Below are 26,711 nucleotides of genomic sequence, written 5' to 3' on the forward strand. Positions count from 1 at the left end.
TTCAATCACCTTACGCTTGATACAAAACTAAATTCGTAATCTAAACAATATTGCACAAAATATCTCACACAGAATTCTAGTAAACAAATGTTCTTCCCTCAATTCAGAGATACTAAATCAGAAATGTCCAAAGTCTCTTCCTTGCATCTTCTTCTGCAAGTTTTAGAGTTCCAAAAATTGTTGTTGACCTTTCTTGCGAAGGGCGCCTTAAATAAAAATGAAAGTACTTAGCTTTCTTGTACTTTGTCTTTCAGGGTCTTCAGTTCGGTTGACAAGAAGAATCGCTGTGAAGAGGAGCGTCCAGCCGGTAAAGAAAAGCCTTCAGGTAAGTTCCATCTCCAGACGCGACCTTCTCCGGCAGAAATCAGAAGGCAAAGCGCCTTCTAGAAGGCTGGGTGCGGTTTAAATAGTGGACCGCACCCAGCCCCTCCCGGTTACACACACAAACGTGCGCGAAGACGGAATCTTCAGATCCCCTTCAGACGCGCACCAAAAGGAGCGTGTGAGGGATGCGGTGAGAGAACAGCCAAACCTTCTCTGAGCGAAGGCTCAGATCTCGATAGTACTGAGTCCAAATTCCTGAAATAAAACATGATTAAACCACAAAAAACAGTGCAAGGCACAGTGAAGGCATGACAGACGAAATACAATAAGTCATGAGGCATGAAATGTCCGGTTTTACACACATCCAAACATACTGATTTTGAAGCGTTCGGGGCGCACGGGACAGGGGCGGGTTTCAATCTGGGGAATAATACATGTCTTTAAGGGGCATGTGTATTTACAAGAAGAGGGACGCGGAATCATGACAGTACTCCCTCCTCAAGATCCCCCCAAAAACAGTGGAAATGGGTTTTGGCTTATCTGGGTGTCTCAAATGAAAGATTCGGACCAATCTAGGAGCATTTTTAAGATGTTCTAAAGGTTCCCATGATCTTTCCTCAGGACCATAACCCTTCCAGTCTATGAGGTAAAACAGCCTTCCCCTAACTCTTTTCGAATCCAAAATCGATTTTACTTCAAACTCTGGACTACCTTTAACAATGATAGAAGGCGGAGATTTAGGAATACGAGTTTGGGGATGGAAGGGTTTGATTAGTGAGACATGGAAAACAGGATGTATCAAATACTTGGGAGGAAGAATCAATTTAACACAAACTGGGTTGACAACCTTTTCGATGGGAAAGGGGCCTATACATTTTGGATTAAATTTTCTGTTTCCCTTTAATTTCAAATTTTTTGTGCTCAACCATACTTTATCCCCTGCTCTATACTGAGGTTGCTCAGATCGATGTTTATCCTTGGCTTCTTTTTGGGATTCTTTTGCTTTGGCCAAGTTGAATTTAGCTTCTTCTTGAATGGAGAATACTTTGGATACATAGTCAGAAACTGCAGGTACGGAATTATCGTTGTTGTTGTTAATATTTTCGGGAATACTTTTTGGATGAAATCCAAAATTACAAAAGAACGGGGACATTTTGATGGAAGAATGTTCGGAGTTGTTGTAAGCGAACTCCAAAGGGCTTAAAAGATCGGACCATTCTTCGGAAACATTGGGCAACATACAACGAAGATATTGTTCTTTCGTTTGATTTGTTCTTTCAGTTAAACCATCAGTTTGGGGATGATAACTAGAAGATAAACGAACTTCCATATGTAACAAAGAACTCAGTTTTTGCCAAACCTTAGAAACAAATTGGGACCCCCTGTCCGAAATGACGACCGAAGGAATCCCGTGTAGTCTTATCACATGGGTCATGATTAAATGAGCAAGTTCTAATGCAGTAGGAAGTTTCTTTAATGGAATAAAATGGGCCATTCGGGTGAACTGATCTACAACTGTCAAAATAGTATTGAATCCCTTCTTGGTTTCAGGTAGTTCGACTATAAAATCCATTGATATAGTATGCCAGGGTTGAGGAGGAATTGGTAAGGGCATTAACAGCCCACTAGGAGCTTGGTGAGAAGATTTGTGTTGAACACAAATGCTACAGGTTTCTACAAATTGCTGAATGTCTTTGGACATAGAAGGCCACCAAAAGTTCCTCTTAATAAGTTCCGTAGTTTTCAAGATACTAGGGTGAGCTGACAAAACAGTATCATGGTGAAGATGGATAATGGATTTTCGAATTTTTTCTTTAGGAACAAAAATCAAACCATGGACCATCATCAGACTGTCTTTTTCGTATAGAAAAGGATGATCTTTTTTCCATAGCTCTAATTCCTTTTCTTTCAAAGCTTCCTTGATGTCATTTATGATGTCACTAACAGATAAACTTCCCTGAAAACAAGAAGTTGGGATTACAGGATGAATAATTTCAGGTAGATCTGGACCCTTATCTCCAAGTCTAGATAAAGCATCCGCTTTTAAGTTCTCTTTCCCTGGACGATAAGTAATTACAAAATTTTAGTCATTGAAGAACATTGACCAACGTAATTGTCTAGCAGATAGAGCCTTTACAGATCTTAAAGCTTGGAGATTCCTGTGGTCTGTATAAATTGTTACTGGGTGACGAGCTCCTAACAGGTAGTGACGCCATTCTTCAAATACTGCTTTTATTGCCAATTACTCTTTATCCGCAATTGCATAATTTTGTTCAGCTTCAGATAACTTTCTAGAAAAGTAAGCTATAGGGTGCATTTGGCCAGAATCAGAATCTCGTTGTGAAAGAATTCCACCCAATGCAAATTGAGATGCATCAGCTTCCACAATAAAGGGTTGACTAGGGTCTGGATGACATAAGATAGGAGCCATAGTAAACCTCTTCTTTAGGTTCTGGAAGGCTTCCTCAGCGGTTGGGGTCCATAAAAATTTGACTCCTTTTCTCAACAACTTGGTAATGGGAGTTATAATTTGAGAGAAGTCCTGAATACATCTGCGGTAAAAATTTGCAAACCCTAGAAAACTTTGGATTTGTTTCACAGAAGTGGGACTCGGCCAAGTTGTTACTGCTTCTACTTTTTTAGGGTCCATTTCTATTCCCTCTGGGCTAATAATATAGCCCAGAAAGTCCACCTTGGAAACATGAAACAGACTCTTTTCCAATTTAACAAAGAGTGAGTTCGAAAGTAGTTTTTGAAGAATGGCGCGAACCTGTTGTACATGTTCTTCCTCGGAATCTGAATAAATGAGAATATCATCTATGTAGACTACACAACAGATGTCAATGAACTCATGTAAAACCTCATTTATAAAAAACTGGAAGGCGGCAGGAGCGTTACACAGGCCAAAAGGCATAACTTGGTATTCAAAGAGACCGAATTTCGTACGGAAAGCTGTCTTCCATTCGTCTCCTTTCCTTACCCTAACCAAATGGTAAGCTCCTCGTAAATCCAGTTTCGTATAGATCTTAGCCTTCTTAATTTGATCCAAGAGTGTAGGTATCAAAGGTAGGGGGTACCTGTTCTTAATGGTTACATTGTTCAAGGCTCTATAATCAATGCACGAGCGCAATTCCCCCCCCTTCTTTGGAATAAAAAAAAGAGCTGATGAAACTGGAGACTTGGAGTGCCTAATGAAGCCGTTAGCCAGGTACTCATCTAAGTATTCCCTCAGGTGGACGTTTTCTGCCTCCGTAAGAGCATAAATTCGACTGCAAGGCAAGGTTGCTCCAGGCATCAAATCTATCCTACAGTCAAAGTCTCTATGTGGAGGAAGGGTGTTGGCCTTTTTTTGTCAAATACGTCAGATAAATCATTATATACCGAAGGAACCCCTTCCAAGATTAGTATATTGGGCGATTCCATTCCAAAGTCAAAACCTTGAATAACATCCTTAGATCTTTTAATAAGGAAGCAATGATCCTTGCAAGTAGAAGATTGAAAGGTAATTGACTTGGTCACCCAATCTATGAACGGGTTATGTTTTACCAAACAAGGAATTCCTAGAATCATTTTAAATTGAGGGGCATCTATGATGTCTAATTGTATCCTTTCTCTATGTATAGGGGAACAATCCATTTCCAAAATTTCAGTCTGTCTATTTACTGGACCCGAAGTCAATTCCTTGCCATCCACAGCTCTAACAGTTTCTGGGTGGTCCTTTAACAAAGACTTAAAACCTAACTGGAGGAAGAAATGAGAATCTATAAAATTTCCAGTAGCTCCAGAATCTATGATGGCTTCAACCTGTCTAGAGTAAGAACCTGGAAGCAGACCTCGAAGTTCTACTAGAATAGAAAAATGTCTACAACCGATGGGAGGTAGAGTTGAGGCCAAATTAGATGACAAACTCGATAAACTGACCTCTCCTTTTACCGAGTTTTCTAGTTTTCCGACTTTTCTTGTGTGATGGCTAAGTCGGAGGACTTGGTTTTAAATTTACTTGGTCGTGTGGGACATTCCTTTACAAAGTGTCCAGCTTTTCCACAATACAGGCACTGATTTAATCGTCGTCTCTTTTCTTTCTCCTCCTTAGATAAGGGACCACGGATAGAACCTATCTGCATAGGTTCTACAGTATCAGATTTTGAACTAGTTTCTCGGTTAGGTGCAGATCTTTCTTTAAAGAAAACTAACTTATGTTCAGTCTTTCCTCTTTCACCCTTTCTTTCAGAAATACGGTGATTCAATTTTACCACTAAATCGATGAAAGCACTTATGTCTTCGGGAGGGTCTAAAATTTGAGTTATCATGTCCTTTAATTCGTCCCTCAACCCTCTGTAGAAGATAGATACTCTTTTGTCATGAGGCCAATCGGCTTCTAAAACCAGACGGTTAAAAGTAGATATGTAATGTAATAAATCTGATGAACCTTGCTTTAGACCTAAAAGCTCATTATCAGCAGATTGAACAAAAAGATGTTTTGCAAACATCTTCTTTAAAGCCCTCTCAAAATCCTTAAAGTTATACAAAATCCGATCATCGTTTTCCACTAAGGGGACTGACCAAAGGGCTGCATCACCACCCATGTAAGATAACATGAATGCTACTCTGGAGGAATCATCAGGAAAGGCTGTAGTCTTAGCTATAAAGTGCAAGTGACATTGTTGTAAAAACACTGAGAATTTATTACAATCCCCATAAAATCTCTCTGGAGGGGCTAAAGGGGTTGGTACTGGAGTTACAACTTGGATTTGCGTTTGAGAACCTGAATTGGAGGAACCCAAGAAAGTGGCAGGTTTTAAGACTGACTTCTGTTGCACTGAGTCTTGGAGAGAGGACAAATCTCTTCGTAAGGCTACGTTATCCTGTCTAATTGCTTCTAACACTGTGGCCAGATCCTGCAGGGTGGTTTGATCCATTGCGTCTGGGAGAAATTATCAACGTGGGCTTTGCCTTCTGTCAAGCTATCCACGTCGTCCCTTACCTTGCCTTGGTAGATGCCTTCTTGGATGACGCAGATGATTTCGCAGAGACGCAAGGGACCAACTTCCCAAACCACTAACTAAAACTTACTGGTTTTAAAAGTACAGCAAGGATTTAACTAGAAATTAGGGAGGAAGGCCGGTACTGGACGTTGAAGTGTTGAGTTTTGGGTCTTGCTGTCGACCTGCGAAGCAACAAGCACAAAAGACTTCACTATTCAGGTCTACAGGACTTCTCCTAACTATTCTGAGACTCTTTAGCTATTCTAAACTAGGAACCTAAATTTAGACTGATGTTCTGATGTTTCCCCTACCTGCGATCAGTAAGACGTTAGCCTTCGTCCAGTATTTCTTTCTTGGTAGTGGTGATGAAGTCGTCAGACGTTCTCTGGGATGAGTGGTCAGCTTACAGATGGTCAGCTTGAATGATCAAGTCGAACTAAAGTTGAAAATAAAAGGTTGGATTACTTTACATTCTTTTTAAGTCTTTTCGCAAACCTTCCTATCTATTCTTTCACTTACTTGTATTAAACTTCTTGTTTCTTAGACTTGGGGTTCTTGTATTTTCCTCTAGATTCATGAAAGAAAAGCTTAGACCAAAAGACACACACTATCCTTTAAATCTTTCTTCAATCACCTTACGCTTGATACAAAACTAAATTCGTAATCTAAACAATATTGCACAAAATATCTCACACAGAATTCTAGTAAACAAATGTTCTTCCCTCAATTCAGAGATACTAAATCAGAAATGTCCAAAGTCTCTTCCTTGCATCTTCTTCTGCAAGTTTTAGAGTTCCAAAAATTGTTGTTGACCTTTCTTGCGAAGGGCGCCTTAAATAAAAATGAAAGTACTTAGCTTTCTTGTACTTTGTCTTTCAGGGTCTTCAGTTCGGTTGACAAGAAGAATCGCTGTGAAGAGGAGCGTCCAGCCGGTAAAGAAAAGCCTTCAGGTAAGTTCCATCTCCAGACGCGACCTTCTCCGGCAGAAATCAGAAGGCAAAGCGCCTTCTAGAAGGCTGGGTGCGGTTTAAATACTGGACCGCACCCAGCCCCTCCCGGTTACGCACACAAACGTGCGCGAAGACGGAATCTTCAGATCCCCTTCAGACGCGCACCAAAAGGAGCGTGTGAGGGATGCGGGGAGAGAACAGCCAAACCTTCTCTGAGCGAAGGCTCAGATCTCGATAGTACTGAGTCCAAATTCCTGAAATAAAACATGATTAAACCACAAAAAACAGTGCAAGGCACAGTGAAGGCATGACAGACGAAATACAATAAGTCATGAGGCATGAAATGTCCGGTTTTACACACATCCAAACATACTGATTTTGAAGCGTGTGGGGCGCACGGGACAGGGGCGGGTTTCAATCTGGGGAATAATACATGTCTTTAAGGGGCATGTGTATTTACAAGAAGGGGGACGCGGAATCATGACAACAGGGAAGTGAGATCATCCTAAAAACGGCTGATATGCCAAATATGGATAAAGGTAATGGAGACCAAGACTTGGCCTCTGTCTTAAGCCACCCAAGAAATGGGGCTTAATTACAATCCCACAAGACAGCTGGGACAGGCACTTAGAACACACCAAGATACTGTAACCCGTCGACTGTGATGGATAACCCCGCTGCCCATACCACATCTACCGGTAACCCCAGGGGCAACAGCATGGACGCTCCCATGTTCATGTATAACCCAGAGGTCTCACCAAATACTTCCATAATGTGCAAGATACGGGGTCCCGAAGGCACAGGGACAGTCATGAAAAACAAAGCATTGTCAGCATATAGAGCTATTCAATCTGACAATCCGAGCAAACACTCAAAGCCCCACACCTGTGTGTCCACCTTGACCCAGGCAGCCAACGGCTTCACGGCCAGGGTGAACAATATTGGGGACTGGGGGCAGCCCTGTTTGGTGCCACGCCTAATAGGGATTGGGGAAAAAAACACATCCGCCACTCGAACCAAAGTCCATGTATAATAACCAGGCATATGACAGGAATCTGGGCCTCAAATTAAGGCACCAGACGAGCGTGAACAAGTATTTCCAATTTACAGAATCAAAAGCTTTATTGTTGTCCGCCAATAATAGTGCCTCATGTCGGCCCAAATGATCTACAAGTGCCATAGCATTATGTGCACATCGTATGCTATGGCGAGGGGCAAGGTGAGGCATTAACCCAGCCTGATCCCGTTGAACCAGATCCAAAATATGTGCCATCAGTCTATTAGCAAGGGTCTTTGCGAGGACTTTGACCTTAATGTTCCAGAGAGATATCAGATGATAGGCCCCAGCTTCAGAAACATGACAATCTCATCGTGCTTCCAGTCTATGGGCATATGCATCTCCTTGAGTGCAGCCTGAATCGCCTCCAGCAGGAGCGACCCTACTTGCGGCATATACTCTCCTAAGAATTGACTAGGGAGCCCATTGGGACCTGGGGCTTTCCCTGGGCGTAGCTCTTCCAGGGCTGTGGTTAATTCCTCTACTGTGAGTGGCTGGTCCAGCTGCTCCTTGGCAGATGCAGAAAAGAATTTAAGGGGCATTTAAGGGGCAGGGCCGCTATGAATTCATCAGTTTGATCAGCTGTTATGACCTCTCTCTCAGTGTATAGAGCATCATAATACCCTGCAAAACTTCGAGCCACCACGTCAGGGCTAGACAGCAGACTCTACGCCCATCGCAAATGGTTGGGACCGGAGCAATTGCAAGTGATGCTTGGCAGAGCCTTTGTAACATTTTACTAAATGGGTTGCCCCATTGGTATATACAACTTTGGGAGCCCCGCCATGTGCACTTAGCTTCCTCCAAGAGCACCCGCTGATAATTTTGTGGAGCAAAGCCCAGCTGTCTTTGGCTGCTTCCCCCGCCTTTGCCGCCACTACGCACTTGAAGATTGAGCATCTGCGCCTCCTGTTGAGACAGTTCCTGGGATCTACTCTTGCGATCAGTGGCGCAAAAGCTAATATCCATATTTCTATAGGTGAGTTTCATCGCTTCCCACAAAACTATTTTGGAGGAGGCGGACTCAAAGTTGAGGGAAAAGTATACCACTATTGTGGGGTGCATGTGCACCCTATATAACGGGTTCCTCCAGTGCCAGGGAGACAATTGCCACCTAAAGGAGATACGCCGTGGACCCCCAAGAAGCCACAACACCACCGGGGAATGATACGGCAGGCCCCTTGGGGGTCTGTCTAACCCTGATACTCTATATGTGAGGCCAACCGACACCAGCAGATGGTTCGGCTGAGATAAGGAGCATTGAATCATAGAATAATAAGTATACCCCACTTCTACAGGATGAAAGGCTGCCTTGTGTATGTCCAACCCATCTTGCCCAACAATGAACTTAACCTGGACCCTTGTGCATTCACACCACCCCTTTCTGCCCGCCATCAGTGACTCTCTGGGGACATTACATCAGGCCAGTCACCATTAATTACAGCCAGGCCATCTGGCAAGTCTCCCCACCAGCCAATGATGCGATCTACAAAGGATTGCTGAGTATTTGGCGAGCATATACACTACTGATGACTAGGTACTCCCCAAAGGTTCTACCAGCCACAAAGACACAAATCTACCCTGAGTATTTACCCATGTTTTGAGGGACTAAAAGGGGAACCTGCAATGGATGAGAACAGCTGTGCCACGTGTTCCCATCACAAAAACCAGAAAGGAACACTTGTGTGAACCCAAATCGAACCAGACAAGAGAGGGACCCTGGACCCAAGAAGATGTTTCTCCTGCAAGAGGAGGATGGCAGCTTGTAGCCTGTGGAGCACTGCCCTACATTTTAACCTTGTCTAAAATACCACATACATTCCATGTTAGACCACAAATCCGCCTAGAGGGACTGGCCAGGTCTGCATCAGCCACCTGAGTCACCGGTAAAATCAGCAGGGCTAATTACAGATGAGGTTATGGACAGGTGTGTACCAGGCCGGTGCATTACAAAATTTAACAAAACCGTGAAACAAATCCCTCCTACCCTCCCTCTCCTCTATACCTCGCAGAGTTGGAAGTATCTGTGGAGGAGAGAACCCAGTATCATCCCTAATAAAGGCCAAAAGCTGGCCGTGTCCAATGGATCCCCATAACCCCCCAACAGCAAGCAGTTTCTCTTGAGGGTCCTTAGTCCAAGGCAAACCAGAGGTGATGTCTTCTGCAATGTGCCTTCCTTATAGACTTGTGGGTAAGTATGGTCAAGTCACCTTCAAGGATAGGCATGGCACAGCCACCAAGATGGACCAAGGTCCTGGACCTCCAGGCAGTGAATTACTCTCAGTGTTCACCACCCGAGGCTTTGATCATCATGATGAGCTAGACCTTTTCTAAAGTTTTTCCTTCGGATTTGCCTGCTGCAAGTGACAATCACTTGAAGACGAATCAGAGTCAAAACAAATTGGAGTGTGAGGCTTCAAGGAGACAGTCTCATCTGCATAAACACAAAGACGGGGGAGAAGGGTCCCAGGGGATGTTTAACGACCAAACAATGCTACTACCCCTATTATGACAATTATACCAACAAACAAGTAGCAGAGGGTCAAACGAAAAGGAACTACAAATTAAATGTCTGTGTAAATAGAAGAAGGAATGAAGTCATCGACTAAACCCATAAGAAAATCATCTAGGGTATTCATTCATTGGGGAAAAGAGTGTTCCCATCAGTTGTCGACCTGAACCACCCTTCATCATCAGGGATCCTTCATTCCGTGAAGGTAAGAATGTATACCCACAGTGGACTGGCAGATGTATCAGCCTAATCTAACCTGTGGGTCCCAGTGATCAAGGTGATGTATGGGGGTTAAAAGGTATCAACTGAATAGCAGTGCAAAAGTATAGTGAGAAAAATAATAAGTGATAAGACGTGTGTCTGTAAATAAAATTGGATACTGAAGGGGTGAGAATCTTTTAATATGCACCTCTTCAATCCCAAATCTAAAAAGGAGTGCGAAAATAGTAGTGTCAACAAATAACTACTAATGAGAATGTAAGGTCAACATGTTTCTGCAGACAAACGGAGCCAAAAGGTATCCTGCTGCTTCATCAGGACCATTAGCGCTACTGCTATGTATATTAAAAGGATATCACCTGATTGTGATTTGAATCATCCTTCTCCTTGCTTTCGTGGTTCAATCAGTATATGAAGTTCCAAAAAAGACACACAGACAAAAAAACAGAAAAGAGACACATCAGAGTTAGTCTAAATTCGTTTGTAGCCTCGTGTGCCATCACCGCTTCTATTTCGAGCGTATATTGCAACTTTGTGTCCCAAGAACAGACATGCGCTCAAGCTTGCACCACCGGTCAAACTCACTCACCTATTTGGAAGGAGAGGACTGCTCCACCTCACCTGGCTGCAGCGCAGGTAAATAGAGCACCACTCTAGTAAACAAATGTAAAACAAGATCGGATTAGGCACAAGAATTGTCAAATTAAAATAACTGCCCTGACACCAAATCGTTGTGGAGACTCAATATATATCACTTTTTTTCGTTCGTAAAAACTCAGCCCCGTGACTCGAGCTGATCATCAATCTTGGATTTTATTAGTATATATATGGGCTGCCAGTAGTCTTGTTTTCTATTTATAGACAAACCCTTTTGTGGTATCTGAGCTACTCTTTCGAAAAAACCCACTATAGCAAGGGAGACGTGCCTACTATCAATAAACATACAAACAAATCAATTGCGCCGGTACCACGGTCATCATAGAGCAGCACCATACATTCTCAACTTAATTCGCATTTTAGATAGGTGAGTGGGAAACCGGCTCCGACTGTGTACTGGAGCAGAATGCTCAGATAGAATCACTAGCGTTGCTCGTTCTCACAAGGTTACAGGCCGCATGCATTTGACTGAGCGTATATTTATAAAAATTGTCTCCTCGGATGTTTTAAGTCCTGACAATTTGCACTTTATTTTTCATTTCGCAACTCTGTCAGGTTCACTCCCAGACACACCAACAGTCCAAGTTTCCAACCCTCTTAGCGCCCACACTCACCTGCCCGTCGGTACTCCAGACGTCCCTCTGGGGAGGTACCGGCGCGGCAGCGATGCTGGAGTTTTAAACTGTTTCTTCGATCCGGGCGCCATGCTCCTGTCACGTATCGCATGTCACTATCCTGCGTCATTGTGGGGCTTATGGGTAATGTAGTTCTTTTTGCTACAGGTCCCGTGAGGATACCGATAATGTAAAGTACTATGCGTATTCTCAGCAAAAACTCAGAATTGCTTCTATTCCCTTCTACAATATCTCTCACCACTGGAGTAAGCAACCGAGTAAAAGACGAGCTAGATGTTTTAACGAGTACCATAGAATGTTCCTCGGTTGGTATTCAAAAAAACTTTATTGACAAACAGACTCCCTTAGACGAGCGTTGTAATAGTTTACACAACGCGACCATGCAGTCAAGTGATATTCAGGGGAACAATACGCTGATCCCTGGCATGATACAAGGGTTTACAATAAAAGTGACTTTGTTCGTGCATGAGGTGATTATGTAACTATTCTACCCTTTCTATTCGTAGTCATAGGTATACATAATTCATATACATTCATACACTCCACAGCTAATTGTTATGCAAACCTAGCGGATCGGCAAGTGACTTTGATGTACATTTAGGCTTGCAGTAAGTATAGGACGTATCTCGACTATTACTATCTCGTGGGGTAATTGGTAGTTCATGGCAGACACCAACCAGAATGTACCCACGGACGTCGAGTCGCCTGTTCACAACCATCATGTGCATCACTATGCTATACCTCTATTCGTTGCGTAGACATGGCAAGTAAACCTAGGTACCCCATGGAGCTTACAGTTAGTGTTGGGTGCATCTTGACCATCTTGTTGAGCATCAAAGGCAGGAAACGGACTCTGGCAATGCATCTATAGAAGATGACTTTGCATTTCGCAGTGACATCCAAGGCATATCTCACAGTGACATCCAAGGGATATCTTCATTGAGCCCGATTTTATCTGAATTCAGCCTATAGACCCATTTCTGCTTTCTTTTGAATCAAAATGTACTGATATCAGTCACGTGAGGAGGAATTAGCGGTTGTTCGATCACTGTCCACTTCAGGTCAGTGGGCTGGTGTCCCACCACTACAAAGTGACTCGTCATTCTGGTCGTGGGCATCCCTACGTATTTCATGTTGCAGGGGCAGGTGATCAGATATACGAGGTTCTGACTGTTACAATTAGTGAACCATCGTTGTTCCCACGGGCGGTAAGTGCCAATGTCGATGCTTGTTGTTTTGGATGTTTGCGGGCAAGCTGCACAATTGCCACAGGGATGGTGACCCGTTACAGCTGGCATATTCCATAATGTACCTACGGCGCGAGGAATGCTAGCCTTAGGTCGCGTATGGACTAATTGGTCCTTAATATTCTTCCCCCACTTAAATGCAAACAATGGTGGTGGGAGTGTGTCTGTCCCAGTGTTCAGGATTCCCCAATGTTTTCTGATGATTTTTTGTATTTGGTTGGACTGTGTGCAGAATGTATTTACACACGTGATCCGCTCTTGCTTAGATTTAGGGGGCAACAGCTCGAGCAGGCTCTCCCTGTTGTTATTAGCTGCCCGTTTCTTCGACCTGCGGATCAGGCGTCTTGGGTATCCTTTCGCTGATAGATTCGTTTCCAGATTTTTGGCATGGTTCTCAAAAGCCACTTTGGTGGAACAATTCCGCTGCATTCGCAAAAATTGCCCATTGGGCAAATTGTCCCTCAGTGCTTTCGGATTACAGCTGTCATAACTCAAAAGGGAGTTTCTGGCCATCGGCTTCCGATACAGTTCTGAGTGCAAACCAGTAGGTGTTGAAGTAATTAGTAGGTCCGGAAAAGCTAGTTGATGTTTACTGAATTCGATAGAGAATTTTAAAAATCGATTCCTCCCATTCAACCATGATTGGAAGTTCTTTAGCTCCTCTTCTGGCCCTCTCCAAATCACTAACACGTCATCAATGTAACGTTTCCAGAGGCGCAAGCACCTCCGATAAGGGTTGGTATCACTGAGGACATGGTCTTGCTCAAACATGTGTACGTACAGATTAGCGAGACTAGGGGCAAAAACGCTGCCACTAATCTGTAGGTACACAGTCTCCTCAAACTGAAAAAAGTTTTCAGTCATGGCCAATGTAGCCAAATTCATGATCAACCTGACAGGGGTGATAGAATTCAGGTCCTTAGCTGTCAAGAGACTTTCCACTACCTCTAAGGTTTCCGTTTGAGGTATTGACGTATACAAACTCTCCACGTCAAATGATACAAGTAAATGCAATGTCAGGTAAGAGCCTTAATACGTCTTTTGTATCCTTCAGAAAGGTTGGCATCTTGGACATCATCTGTCCATTCAAAGATTTCCTCATGGGTATAGAAGAAAAGCGTTTGGGAGTTAAACACTACTTGAATGTGGGTGGCAAAGAGAAGCATGTATTTAATTTTGAGATCCCGAAAGCATTTCTTTGCTGTGACAAAGGTTTGGCGCTGTTGTTGGACCATTTTAGTATAGTCCGGGAAAATCATTATGCTGTGGGGATCGAAGAGTAGCGCTTCTTGACTCTTTGCAAATTTTAGGATAGCGTCTCTGACAGGTAGGAGGCTTCTTAACTAGGGCCCAATGGCCATGTTCTATTACAAAACATCAGAAAAAGGAGTCAGGTTATAAGTGTAGTGATCCAATGGGCAAGGAATTTACCCATATTCTCTCCTTCGCAGCTCTCTGGGAATCCCACAAACCATAGGCAATTGCGACAGGCGCAGCCCTCCGCATACTCGACCCGTACTGCTAAATCCCTGTTCACGGTTGTGAGCGTGGTGACTTTTTGATGCAGAAAAGCTATGTTATCTCATAAGTTGGGGACTCTAGTCTCATCTTCGGTGATCAGCTCGGTGATCAGCTCCACAGCTTTCCAAAGGTCTTGGCGCAGCAGTGACATGTCGGAGTCAACTGCACCAATCTTTGCATCTAGCATGTCTCTGGACTGGTTGATAGCCCCCTGAAGTGCCGGGATATCCGGCGTAGCCTCTGAGCCCCCCTCCTTGAGTCGGCCACCATGACCCCAGCTGCAGGGAACTTGTCCATTGTGCTTTGTTTAGCCGTGGAGACGGTAGGCTTGTCTTTTGTCATGATGTGGCTACTTCAGGCACACAATCCACAAACACCTGTTGTTCAGCTCCAACAGGGCCACAGAGCTGCCAGTCCCGCTCTCCACAGCTCCAAGAGGGCGGCACGAGCAGTCAGCTCAGGTGGGTGGCTATTCTGTCCCAGAAGTGCAGAGGGAGACCTTCGATCTAGCAACGAAGACCCTGTAGGCCCTTAGAGAATGAGGAACAGTCACAGTTGGGCAACCCCTACCACAGGCCTCACCGGGACCTGACCCAGCATGTTCACGGTTGGGAGCCAACCCGCACTGCCACCACCAATGAGGATCTTCACACGGGTGCACGTGGGTCAGCACATCCATAGGGAGAATGCATCACCATCACACAGAAGGATGAAAGCCAGCCTGGACTCAGCGCACCCCTTAGAAGCCGGCCCCCATCCGGGCGACTCTGCAGAACTCGCAGGCAAGACAGCACCAGTCAGATCAGCACAGCACATGCAGCAGAAGAGACCAGGGACCACGCAGGCTGCGCACAGCCCCCTAGTCCACCCCACTCCTCACCTTTTTATCTGCTGGGCATCCACCCCTCTCTCTGATGCACTACATCATGAAGCAGGATTCACAGGGCCGTGTCTCCACCTCCTCTGGTGAGGGCTGGGTACAGACCCACATAGCAGGCCCTCCAGGTATTGCTGTCCACATCTATCCATCATGGAGCTGCAGCAGCCCCCAGCCCCCAGACCAGGACCACCACGGAAGCTGGGGTGTCAAAGTAGTGTGGGCAATCCTCTGATCGCCCCTGCTGCCTAACACAGCCCCGAGAAAATCGCTGCCAGCCTGCCATCTTCAGGCTTATATCTCTAGTCCCAAGTCCTGTACCGCTGCCCCTCTTATGGCTCCCTGTCATCGCCACACAGTACCCAGCACATTCCAACCTCTAATTGTGCAGTAGGTAAAATTTGTAGTGTGATTCAGGCAGGTTAGTGAAGGATATCAGTTTGACTAAAGTGTGTCCGTAATGTTGGACTGCTAGGCCATGCCCCCTTCTGTCCTTTTAAAGGAAGTCCTGCCTTGCAGCCTGTCTTTAAAAGTAAATTCTCACAATTGGCATTAACAGACCCTAAAAGTCCCTAGTATATACTAGGCTAGGGGTGTTCAAGCTACCTATAAGACCCTAGTATATAATAGGGCATGGAATTTTAGAGGCCCAAAAGATTTCTGCACTTGTATGCTGCACTGCTGAGTGCTGGCTGTCATTTTAAAGACAGCCGGGTTTTGCGGACTGTCTTTACAAATAAATTGTGTACAAAACCGACGTTGGTAGTATGGGCACTTTAAAAGTGATAATCTACCCTACTGTTACATATTAGGCATCCTCAAGGTCTCCCCTAGATGTCCCAGGGGTGGGGGGCATGAAACTTTAAGCAGGAACCTCATAAAAGATATGTTATTTGCCCGGGTGAGGAAAAAACTGTGCATTTCATTTTTCCCCATTGTAGATTCTTAGCTCCATAGGCTAAAATTGCAATATTTTGTATGGGTACAACTATTGCAATTGGTTTTGTCCACTCTTACTCTTCTGGAGTGAAATTGTCCTCGTTGGATTTTGAAAGTGGAGTGCTTTGTGTGACAAGAAGATGCCACACATTTCCTGCCAGCTGCTACTGGCAAACAGGATAAGCTGGTCCTGTGGGATTGGCCCCTTTGAAGGATCCTCATATTGCGTTTTGAAATACTGACATCTGGTCTTAGGAAACTATCAGAGGCCAATATGCATTTAGAACAGTCCTAGGGACAATGAATCAGCGTATGATACACTATTTTTTGCTAGGAAAATATGCAGAAGTCCATAGGGGCTTATTGAATCTACCCTTTATGGACTTTTCATCAGAATTTTAATGTGTGACTTTAGCCTAGCTGTGAGGCATTCTCGAACAAATAGATGCTAAACCAGGTATGATCCTTTTTAGGGCTCGGCCTACGTCACCACTTCGTCAGAAGTGGGGCGGAGATCCGAGCCGTATTGTTAAGGGGCTCAGAATCGTGAAGTAAAAATTCCTCCGTGCGCGAGAATTTTTCGTGTGTTGTGTGCCATCTGCATGGTCATTGGTCCTTTCACGGCTGTGTTTTTGTAAGTGTTCACGCAATAGGCCCTAGGAATTTTTCTCTATTGACTTCCTGCATTTTCCGTACTTACACGCGCATGAGAATGCCATAAATTCCCAATTACCAGATGTCAGGGTCCGTTTGCGCATTCACAACTCTGTAGTTTTCTTGAGCTGTGTGTGCGCGCATGCTGTCTCCCCGTCCAGGAGAATGCCATAAATTCTCAATAAGCAGCTGTCAGAGGTGCCGGTAATTGAAGGCAGGTGCTTGTTTTTCAATGCTGCTTTATTGCCGTCGCACGTATTTATATATTTATTAACATGCCGATTCTTAGTAAAGTACATGTCAATGGCTACGAAAAGTAGGTTATTGCAGTGAACTATATTAATAATGGCAAACCCTTGATTTTCAATGCTGCTTTATTGCCGTTGCACGTATTTATATATTTATTAACATGCCGATTCTTAGTAAAGTACATGTCAAAGGCTAAGAAAAGTAGGTTATTGCAGTGAACTATATTAATAATGGCAAACCTTGGTTACAGGACATAAGGATTATTATAGTGTGAGTGCAGAGTGGTGAGTGCCGAGTGGTGAGTGCCGAGTGGTGAGTGCCTTAGTGGTGAGTGCAGAGTAGTGAGTAGTGAGTGCAGAGTAGTGAGTAGTGAGTAGTGAGTGCAGAGTAGTGAGTAGTGAGTGCAGAGTAGTGAGTAGTGAGTACAGAGTAGTGAGTGCAGAGTAGTGAGTGCAGAGTAGTGAGTGCAGAGTAGTGAGTAGTGAGTGCAGAGCAGTGAGTGCAGAGTAGTGAGTAGTGAGTAGTAAGTAGTGAGTGCAGAGTAGTGAGTAGTGAGTGCAGAGTGGTGAGTGCAGAGTGGTGAGTGCAGAGTGGTGAGTGCAGAGTAGTGAGTGCAGAGTAGTGAGTGCAGAGTAGTGAGTGCAGAGTCAGTGTGCAGAGTGCAGAGTAGTGAGAGCAGAGTGAGTGTGCAGAGTGCAAAGTAGTGAGTGCAGAGTAGGTAGTGCAGAGTAGTGAGTGCAGAATAGTGAGTAGTGAGTGCAGAATAGTGAGTAGTGAGTGCAGAGTAGTGAGTAGTTAGTAGTGAGTGCAGAGTAGTGAGTGCAGAGTAGTGAAGAGTAGTGAGTGCAGAGTAGTGAGTGCAGAGTAGTGAGTGCAGAGTAGTGAGTAGTGAGTGCAGAGTAGTGAGTAGTGAGTGCAGAGTGGTGAGTAGTGAGTAGTGAGTGCAGAGTAGTGAGTAGTGAGTAGTGAGTAGTGAGTGCAGAGTAGTGAGTGCAGAGTAGTGAGTAGTGAGTGCAGAGTAGTGAGTGCAGAGTGGTGAGTAGTGAGTGCAGAGTAGTGAGTAGTGAGTAGTGAGTGCAGAGTAGTGAGTGCAGAGTAGTGAGTAGTGAGTGCAGAGTAGTGAGTTCAGAGTAGTGAGTGCAGAGTAGTGAGTAGTAAGTAGTGAGTGCAGAGTAGTTTGTGCAGAGTAGTGAGTGCAGAGTAGTGAGTAGTGAGTGCAGAGTAGTGAGTGCAGAGTAGTGAGTAGTGAGTGCAGAGTAGTGCATGAAGAGTAGTGAGTAGTGAGTGCAGAGTAGTGAGTAGTGAGTGCAGAGTAGTGAGTAGTGAGTGCAGAGTAGTGAGTAGTGATTATTGAGTGCAGAGTAGTGAGTGCAGAGTAGTGAGTAGTGAGTGCAGAGTAGTGAGTGCAGAGTAGTGAGTGCAGAGTAGTGAGTGCAGAGTAGTGAGTAGTAAGTAGTGAGTGCAGAGTAGTGAGTGCAGAGTAGTGAGTGCAGAGTAGTGAGTAGTGAGTGCAGAGTAGTGAGTAGTGAGTGCAGAGTAGTGAGTAGTGAGTAGTGAGTAGTGAGTAGTGAGTGCAGAGTAGTGAGTAGTGAGTAGTGAGTGCAGAGTAGTGAGTGCAGAGTAGTGAGTAGTGAGTGCAGAGTAGTGAGTGCAGAGTAGTGAGTAGTGAGTGCAGAGTTGTGCGTGCAGAGTAGTGAGTAGTGAGTGCAGAGTAGTGAGTAGTGATTGCAGAGTAGTGAGTAGTGAGTAGTGAGTGCAGAGTAGTGAGTAGTGAGTATTGAGTGCAGAGTAGTGAGTAGTGAGTGCAGAGTAGTGAGTGCAGAGTAGTGAGTAGTGAGTGCAGAGTAGTGAGTGCAGAGTAGTGAGTAGTGAGTGCAGAGTAGTGAGTGCAGAGTAGTGAGTGCAGAGTAGTGAGTAGTAAGTAGTGAGTGCAGAGTAGTGAGTGCAGAGTAGTGAGTAGTGAGTGCAGAGTAGTGAGTAGTGAGTAGTGAGTAGTGAGTGCAGAGTAGTGAGTGCAGAGTAGTGAGTAGTGAGTGCAGAGTAGTGAGTGCAGAGTAGTGAGTAGTGAGTGGAGAGTAGTGAGTGAAGAGTAGTGAGTGCAGAGTAGTGAGTAGTAAGTAGTGAGTGTAGAGTAGTGAGTAGTGAGTGCAGAGTAGTGAGTAGTGAGTGCAGAGTAGTGAGTAGTGAGTGCAGAGTAGTGAGTAGTGAGTGCAGACTAGTGAGTGCAGAGTAGTGAGTAGTGAGTGCAGAGTAGAGAGTAGTGAGTGCAGAGTAGTGAGTAGTGAGTGCAGAGTAGTGAGTGAAGAGTAGTGAGTAGTGAGTGCAGAGTAGTGAGTAGTGAGTAGTTAGTAGTGAGTGCAGAGTAGTGAGTGCCGAGTAGTGAGTGCCGAGTAGTGAGTGCCGAGTAGTGAGTGCAGAGTAGTGAGTGCAGGGTAGTGAGTGCAGAGTAGTGAGTGCAGAGTAGTGAGTGCGCAGAGTAGTGAGTGCGCAGAGTGAGAGCGCAGAGTGAGTGCGCAGAGTGAGTGCGCAGAGTGAGTGCGCAGAGTGAGTTTGCAGAGTGAGTGTGCAGAGTGAGTGTGCAGAGTGAGTGTGTGCAGGGTGAGCAGTGTGTGAGCATGCAGGGTGAGCAGTGTGTGAGCGTGCAGGGTGAGCAGTGTGTGAGCGTGCAGGGTGAACAGTGTGTGAGCATGCAGGGTGAACATTGTGTGAGCGTGCAAGGTGAACAGTGTGTGAGCGTGCAAGGTGAACAGTTTGTGAGTGTGCAGGGTGAACAATTCCAATCCAAACCACATAATTCCATTACACACCACATGCATACACTCCATAACACATGGCTAAAAGACATTGCCATTTACAATGCCATTAGCTCTAACTCAAATAAATCCGAGACCTATTGCATTTCCAATGCTTGTTTATCCTGTAAGCACTTCAAAGTATGGGTCAAGGTTAAATTGCAAAGCACAGGGCTCTTTCACTCAATTAGGTAAGATTCTGGCTTTTTACTTCTTCAAACCTTACATAAACAACTTGGAAATAAATATTCCAGGAACAAGTAAAAGACATTCCCATGATCAGAAAATGTGATTGCTAAATGACAAATTAACTCCAATGCTGTGTTGGAAGCTTTGAAAAATGTTTTAAACATCTGAGACCTCACTTAGGCCCATATTGTCAAGAACGGCGATAACATTATCACCGATTTAGCGGCAGGAAACTGCCGATAAAGCGGCGATAAGAGACTTAAAAATATCCCTTTGATAATTCCAATAAAAACCCAGGCTCTGGTGTGAAGGACATCAAACCTGGGCTTCTATTGGAATTCTCAAGGGCATATTATCAAGCCCCTCATCGCCGCAGCAGTTCCTACCGCTAAATCGGCGATAATGTTATCGCCGTTCTTGATAATATGGCCCTATGTATTTAGGGAAACCGAAGAAACGCCACTAAAATATTAAAATGCCTTCCATTATTTAAGTATTATTTTTAATATTAATTTATCAAATGGAAATATGCTAAAAGAAATGAGATAGCAGTGTACGTAGTCTTTGTGCACAACATTTTCTGCCGTTTCAAGATGTGGGTTAAACCCTTGATAGAAATGTTATCGGAATATAACGCCAAAAGCCAATCTTTTGCAATATTGGGGGTTAGAAGTGCATGGATGTGATTACTTAGCAGAAAAAAAATTCTCCTCCTCTCATTCTGTAGGCATCAGCGAGGAGCAGCCACGCTACTAACTAAAACCATGACATTTTAATAGAATCTACATTTTGAAAATTGTATTAAAATTCCCTGGCTAAGGTATGTAAAAAATAAATCTGAAGAATTAGGCCTTGGAGAATAATTTACATTCCAACACTTAATAAGTACAAATTGTTAAAAACCATACAATAAGGCTCTTTACGACTATGGCTCTCGTTCAGTGTCATTCAATTAAAAGAGGTGCAATTGGTTTAATAGAAAGCACAGCGAAGTCCCATATTTTCTTAAAATCTATGCCAGGAATGGAGCCCTATGAGATATGGGTTAGGAATCATCAAGGAGATTACATTTGATTAGATTCAAGTTTGACCTCTTTTTATATATATTCTCCTTCTCAAAAGGTTAATTTCCACATGCGGTGCAATTCCGCAACATTTCCTATTTGATGAGTGTGTTTTATTCGTACAAGGAGAAATGTCATTTCATGCCAAAAACCTATATTTTCAAAAGCTGTCTGTAAGAAATGACACAATTATGCAGTGTTCCCGCAGTGTTCCCGATACATTCATGTCCTCTTTGTCTTGTTGAAATTACGAACCTGTGGATTATACACTGCCACCGAGAGTGCAAAATTGATTACAATTGGGTTAATTTACTTTCCAGTACGGTCATGGTAAGTTAACTGGAAATGCACTACTAGTATCGAATTAAAATGCCATCTCAGGGCATTAGTGTATGTTTACACCACACACACGTACGCCTAAAGTGTATGAATCCAGAGAACACCATTGTGTCCTGGCTGCCAATTTAAAATAATAGCAATTAAACATGGTGCGGAAAAGTGCTTTGCCATGTAGAAAATCTCCTGGTATACAATCGATAAATCACTCCTAAGTGTGGCAAATAAGCCCACAGGGCTGGATACCTAAAGTATAAAAATGGAACATGCTAAATATTAAAGAAAAGTATTTGTCCATATTGAAGAGTTTCCACAAATCGTTCACACTGCGTAGGCCAAGTTACATCTTCCATGAACAGGCCTAATTTTGAATAAAAAGTTAATTGTTACAGTTTTGCATGGGGAAAGTGCTAGGCACTTGCTTGAAAGTAATCCGCATTCCTTTTGTTTGATAAAAATTAATCTAATTAAGTGGTGACAGCAGATTGCTATGTGTACCAGAAAAGCTACTTCTATAAAGTCCTTTATGCTGCTTGAAAGTAAATTGGAAATATTACCAGTGTTGCTGTTTATTCTCCAGTCACTGTAATTAGTTCAAATACTTATTAGGTGATAATTGCTGTCCTACCAGAGAACAATACCACTTAGAAGTTCATGAAGGCTGTTGTAGTGTAAGTACTAACCATTTAGCTTAGAGGTGTCATCTAGGAGGAAACAGGTGGCAATACAAAGGATGGCAAATGAGAATCCAAGTGACAAAAACCTATTCAGACACAGAGATCTGTCAAACATTCATTCTTGTCCATAGCAAGAGGGGAGGCTTTCCCCAGAACAGGGAGACGTGAGAGGATCCTAGCTAGGGACTCTGGGAAGGCTAACAGTATGATGAGAGTTTGCAATAAAAAGAGGTTGGCTTTTTGTTGCAATGTCAGGATTGGGGACTAGACAATTTTCCAGTCAATGGCTAGTGCACTGGAAAATAAAGGGATCTTTACTAAAATGTTCCTACCAAATTTACTGAACCTAGAAAAATACTTTTAGAAAGAAAGCCAAATCTGCCTGATTGTTAGGAAAATAAGGTCTGAGTTCATTTGGCTGACCTTCTGCTCACTGCTCTAGGGACACAAACGTCAGCAAGCTTCCATTCTGAAGATAATCCATCTTGCAAGTTTGTAGTAAACTACGGTGGGCATGGTGAGGGCCACATCTAGAGAGCGACCCGATGACAAGAAACCTGTCCTGTCTACATGCATGCTGTAACAGACACTGGGAGTGACTGCCCCAGCGTCAAGACAAAAAGGGATTTAGGGGAACATAGGGGCTTATTTACAAGCATCTTGGGTCACTGGGGCATCATTTTTAATATGGGAAAAGTGACATACCGGCAGCACAAGGGGCTTGTAAATAAGCCCCTTGGTAATTTATTGATCCTCTGGATGACTGAGTTATGGGACCAATACTACCCAAAAAAGATACATCCTCAGGAGGAAAGGTTTTCTAGTTTGTCCGCCTGGAGCATTTCGTTTTAAAAAATGCTCCAGTGGGAGAAAATATCTGGCTTCATGGAGCCCAGCCTATCTACAACATTAAGCCGTGGCCCATTCTAGAAACTGGAATATAAGAAAATTGACTGCACTTGAACACATTCTACAAAATCCAGGTTTGGTTCACTCTTTGTGTTTAGTGCAAAAACTCAAAGGTTCAGTGTCTTCAACTTTGAAAGACCCTTTCCGCTACCAGGGTGTACTTGCGGCATTTGCTTTACATCATCCTGCAACTTTATGCATCAGCCTCAGCATGTAGGACACCAACATAATATTTTATCTGTGGCACCTGTAACATCCTCACCAGCCCGGGTACTGCCCAATGGCTATGCCACACAGGTAGCTTAGTATAATTGTGAACCCAACATTCTAAATCCGTATTCACTGAATTACGCTCTGATGCTTACGTCACACTCTACGGAGTCCATCATGAACCATAAGGGTTACGTCATCGCAAACTCTCTCCCTCTGGTAAATAAAAAATAAAAAACGTTGTACCAATCTATACATAATCATAGCTCTTTAATGAGTCTTTGTGGTCCAATGATCACCCTTCCTAATTCTGTCTTCAGAAACTGGGGACAGGCGGTATAAGTGTTCATGACAGCAGCAGTCAGAGGTCCATCACTTGTCCTTTCAGACCCAGTCTCTACAATGACATCAGTGTCTGACGAGTGATAAGCCACATGTCAGAAGTCTGAGTAGTCTCACATAATAGACTTCCCAGGACACTGGGCAGTCACCATGTGTTCTTTGCTGGTAACAACATGAAAAGGTTGAGCATCAAAAGGAGCATCAGACTTTTGTTTTTTATGCTGACGAACAAGCACTCAATCTCCTCTAGAGAAGATAATGCCTTTCCATAGACCTTAATTTCCTCTTACAATCTAAGTCTTTCATGTGGGTCTCTTCCTCAGTGTATGATCTTCTGTTGGTTCATTGAGTAAACTTGGTCCAGAACATCAAGGTTGCAGGACTTTTACCTGTGGTCGAGTGATGGGGTGAACTGTAAGCTCATAGAGTAGAATTTAAGACAGTCTTAAGGTCAAGCTTTTCTAGCACAGCACGCTGGACCGCTTTCTTATTAGTACTCATGAAACGTTCAACAACACATTGGCCCCCCCGGTTAAACAGGTGTGCTTTTCTGATGCATCACATTCAAATGACATAGAAAATCTTTGAATCATCAACTGTTGAAAGGTGGGCTGTTGTCAGGCTTTAAGATCACAAGAACACCCCAGGTCGTGAAGATGCTGTCTAATCTCTCAATGACACGTTCTTGAGTAATAGATGAGGAGCAGGAGTATTCATCAGTGATCACCATCAGGTGATGTCCATTGCCTAAATGATTCTTTCCCATACATGCGTTGGTAATTCTGACCTCTTTAAGGGGTAATGAGTGGTTTTCGATGACAGGCAATTGCATAGATAAAAGGCCTTTAATTCTCTTTCAACCCCCATATTGAGATGTGGAAACCAGACTCGGTCTCGGAGACCTTGTTTATTGGCAACAATTCCACAATGACCTTCATGGGCCACTTCAATTATCTGTTGTCTTAGACTCTCCAGAATGACAATTCTCAAAATTCTTAGAGTAATACCTTCCTGAGTAAATGACTGTTCATCTTTGACATTTTTAACTACTTATTCACTGTCACTGGTAAGTGGTCAAGGGTCCTGATACCAAAACTGATGTGTAGTAATATCTTTCAATTTAAGCATATCAATATCTCGACTCGTGACAGTGACAGCGGCAGCCATATTATTGTTAGGTACTCCTAGGCATCAATCGACTTCAGGCGAAGTTAGAAAGCTGCACTGGCTGCCCGTTAGGAAGCGAGTCCTGTTTAAGGCCTTGTGCATTACTCACAAGTCACTCCACTTAATGGGTCCAAACCATCTGATCCAAAATACCAATTGGTATATTCCCACAAGATCGTTGCACTCCTCTGAAGCCAAACTCATTTTTATCCCTCGGGCAAAAAAAAAACAACTGGGGAGGTAGGAGATTTTTCGTAGGCGCTGCTAAAGTGTGGAATTCCCTCCCTCCCTAAATCAGAGGCAATACAGAGCTGCTGGCCTTTAGGAAGGCCCTGAAAACATGGCTATTTGACACCTAGAGGAGGAAGCTAACGCATGGTTAGGCCTCAGAAGGACATTTTTCATAGCGCCAGGAAGCCTTGGGGCAGCTGTGCGCTTTAAAAATACCACTGACATTAACATTAACATTAACAGTTTGAAATGGCACCTGGGGTGCTTGATTTCATGATGACATTATGTAAGCTGCAGCTGTATTAGAAGGACTGCCAGGGCATTTTAGCGGCACTTGTGAGAAATAGTCTGCAGTGTTCAGATCTTTCCCTGGACAAAGCACAATGGTGTAGTTGTATTCTTGCAATCACAGACCCCAACATTCAATGCAAAGAGGCGTTTTTGCTTTTGGATTGCCAAAGAAAGTCAACAATGCTTGATGATCTGTCACAAGAGTTTTCTGTACAAGAATACGTGTAAAAGCCCACACGACTGTTAAGCTTTCTTTCTCAGGTTGTGAATAAGCATGTTAAGTTTGGGGCAAACATTGCTTTGCATTTGTCACAGTATCTCTTTAAACAATTGGGTGTCCACTGTGCTGTGCAAGGATGGTGCATAACCCAACATTGCTAGCGTCAGCAACAACATCCATATTTAGCTTTGGATCAAAGTATGCTACTTCAATACCGTTGTTAATAGCTTGTTTGATTTTCTGGAAGCTTTGCTCTCAGTCATATGACCAAAGGAAAGTAACATTCTTTTTCGTCAAGTCTCCTAATGGCACACTGACAGTGGCAAAATCTTGTATGTATCAAGTTCAATAGCTGGCTATGCCAAGGAATAAACCTAACATGGAAGCAGCTTGTGGGGGACTGGCAGTTGACAGCACTTGTACTTTAGCTGGATCAGGTCTCATTGCATGCCTCCATCAGAAAAGATATTGCCTAAGAAAATGAACTTTATCTTATGAAACTCACATTTCTCAGCATTCAAAGTTCGACCGGCCTTTGTGAGCAACAGACAGACGTGTGTGAGAGCTTTGCCATGATCCTTCTGTATGGCTCCAAAAAACCAATATGTCATCACTATAATTGAAAGAATATATGACACATTGAATGACATCTTGAAATAGCTCCCCAGCTGATTACACTTTGGGATTCATTTATGAGGAATTGGCGTAGGGCAGCACCACATGTCTTCTTTCTGCACTACCCTACGCTAATGTAAAAAGGAGGGAATGCACCAGATTTAAGAACTATGGTGCATTTCTGTGACTTTCCCCTATGCTGCCGCACATTTTTTGCAAGTGTGCCTTAGTTGCAGGCAGGATTGTATTTGTGCATGAGGGGATATCTTCGTGCACAAAAATAATCCCAGAGGCATTTTCCTCTTTGAGGAAAAATCAAGTAGAAATACAAATATTTCTCCTTGTTATGTCTTCTCTGTGGAGGCATTAGATTTTGGCGCTACCCCAGGTTTACATGATTAAGTAAATCTGGGGCAGCGTCAAAATTCATGGGTGCTGCATCTGAACACGCACAGCAATGCCCAAAGAACACCAGTGAATTACACTGCTTTTTCTTACTCCATATCTATGAGGACATGCAAAGTCACACAGAGTGGCTTTGTGTCGACTCATGGATGTGATTGAGAGGCTTACACTGCAGGAGTGTCAAAAAAAGCGACGCTCGGGCAGGACAGGCCTCTCATAAATAAGACCCTTAGTCTTTTGTAGCAGAAAAGACCGACATGTGTAGAAAATATTGTAATGTACCTACAATTCTCCTCGAGGTTCAAGGCGAGGGAATACTTTCGCACCATTCAATTGTCTCATCATGTCATCGATGTACAGACCTGAATGTCATTCTCTTTCAATTGCCCTGCTCGCTTGACACATATCCACACGGATCCGTACAGCTCCTTCAGTGT

Source organism: Lissotriton helveticus, chromosome 2_1 (assembly GCF_964261635.1).
Source record: "Lissotriton helveticus chromosome 2_1, aLisHel1.1, whole genome shotgun sequence".
In the NCBI taxonomy this organism is placed as follows: domain Eukaryota; kingdom Metazoa; phylum Chordata; class Amphibia; order Caudata; family Salamandridae; genus Lissotriton; species Lissotriton helveticus.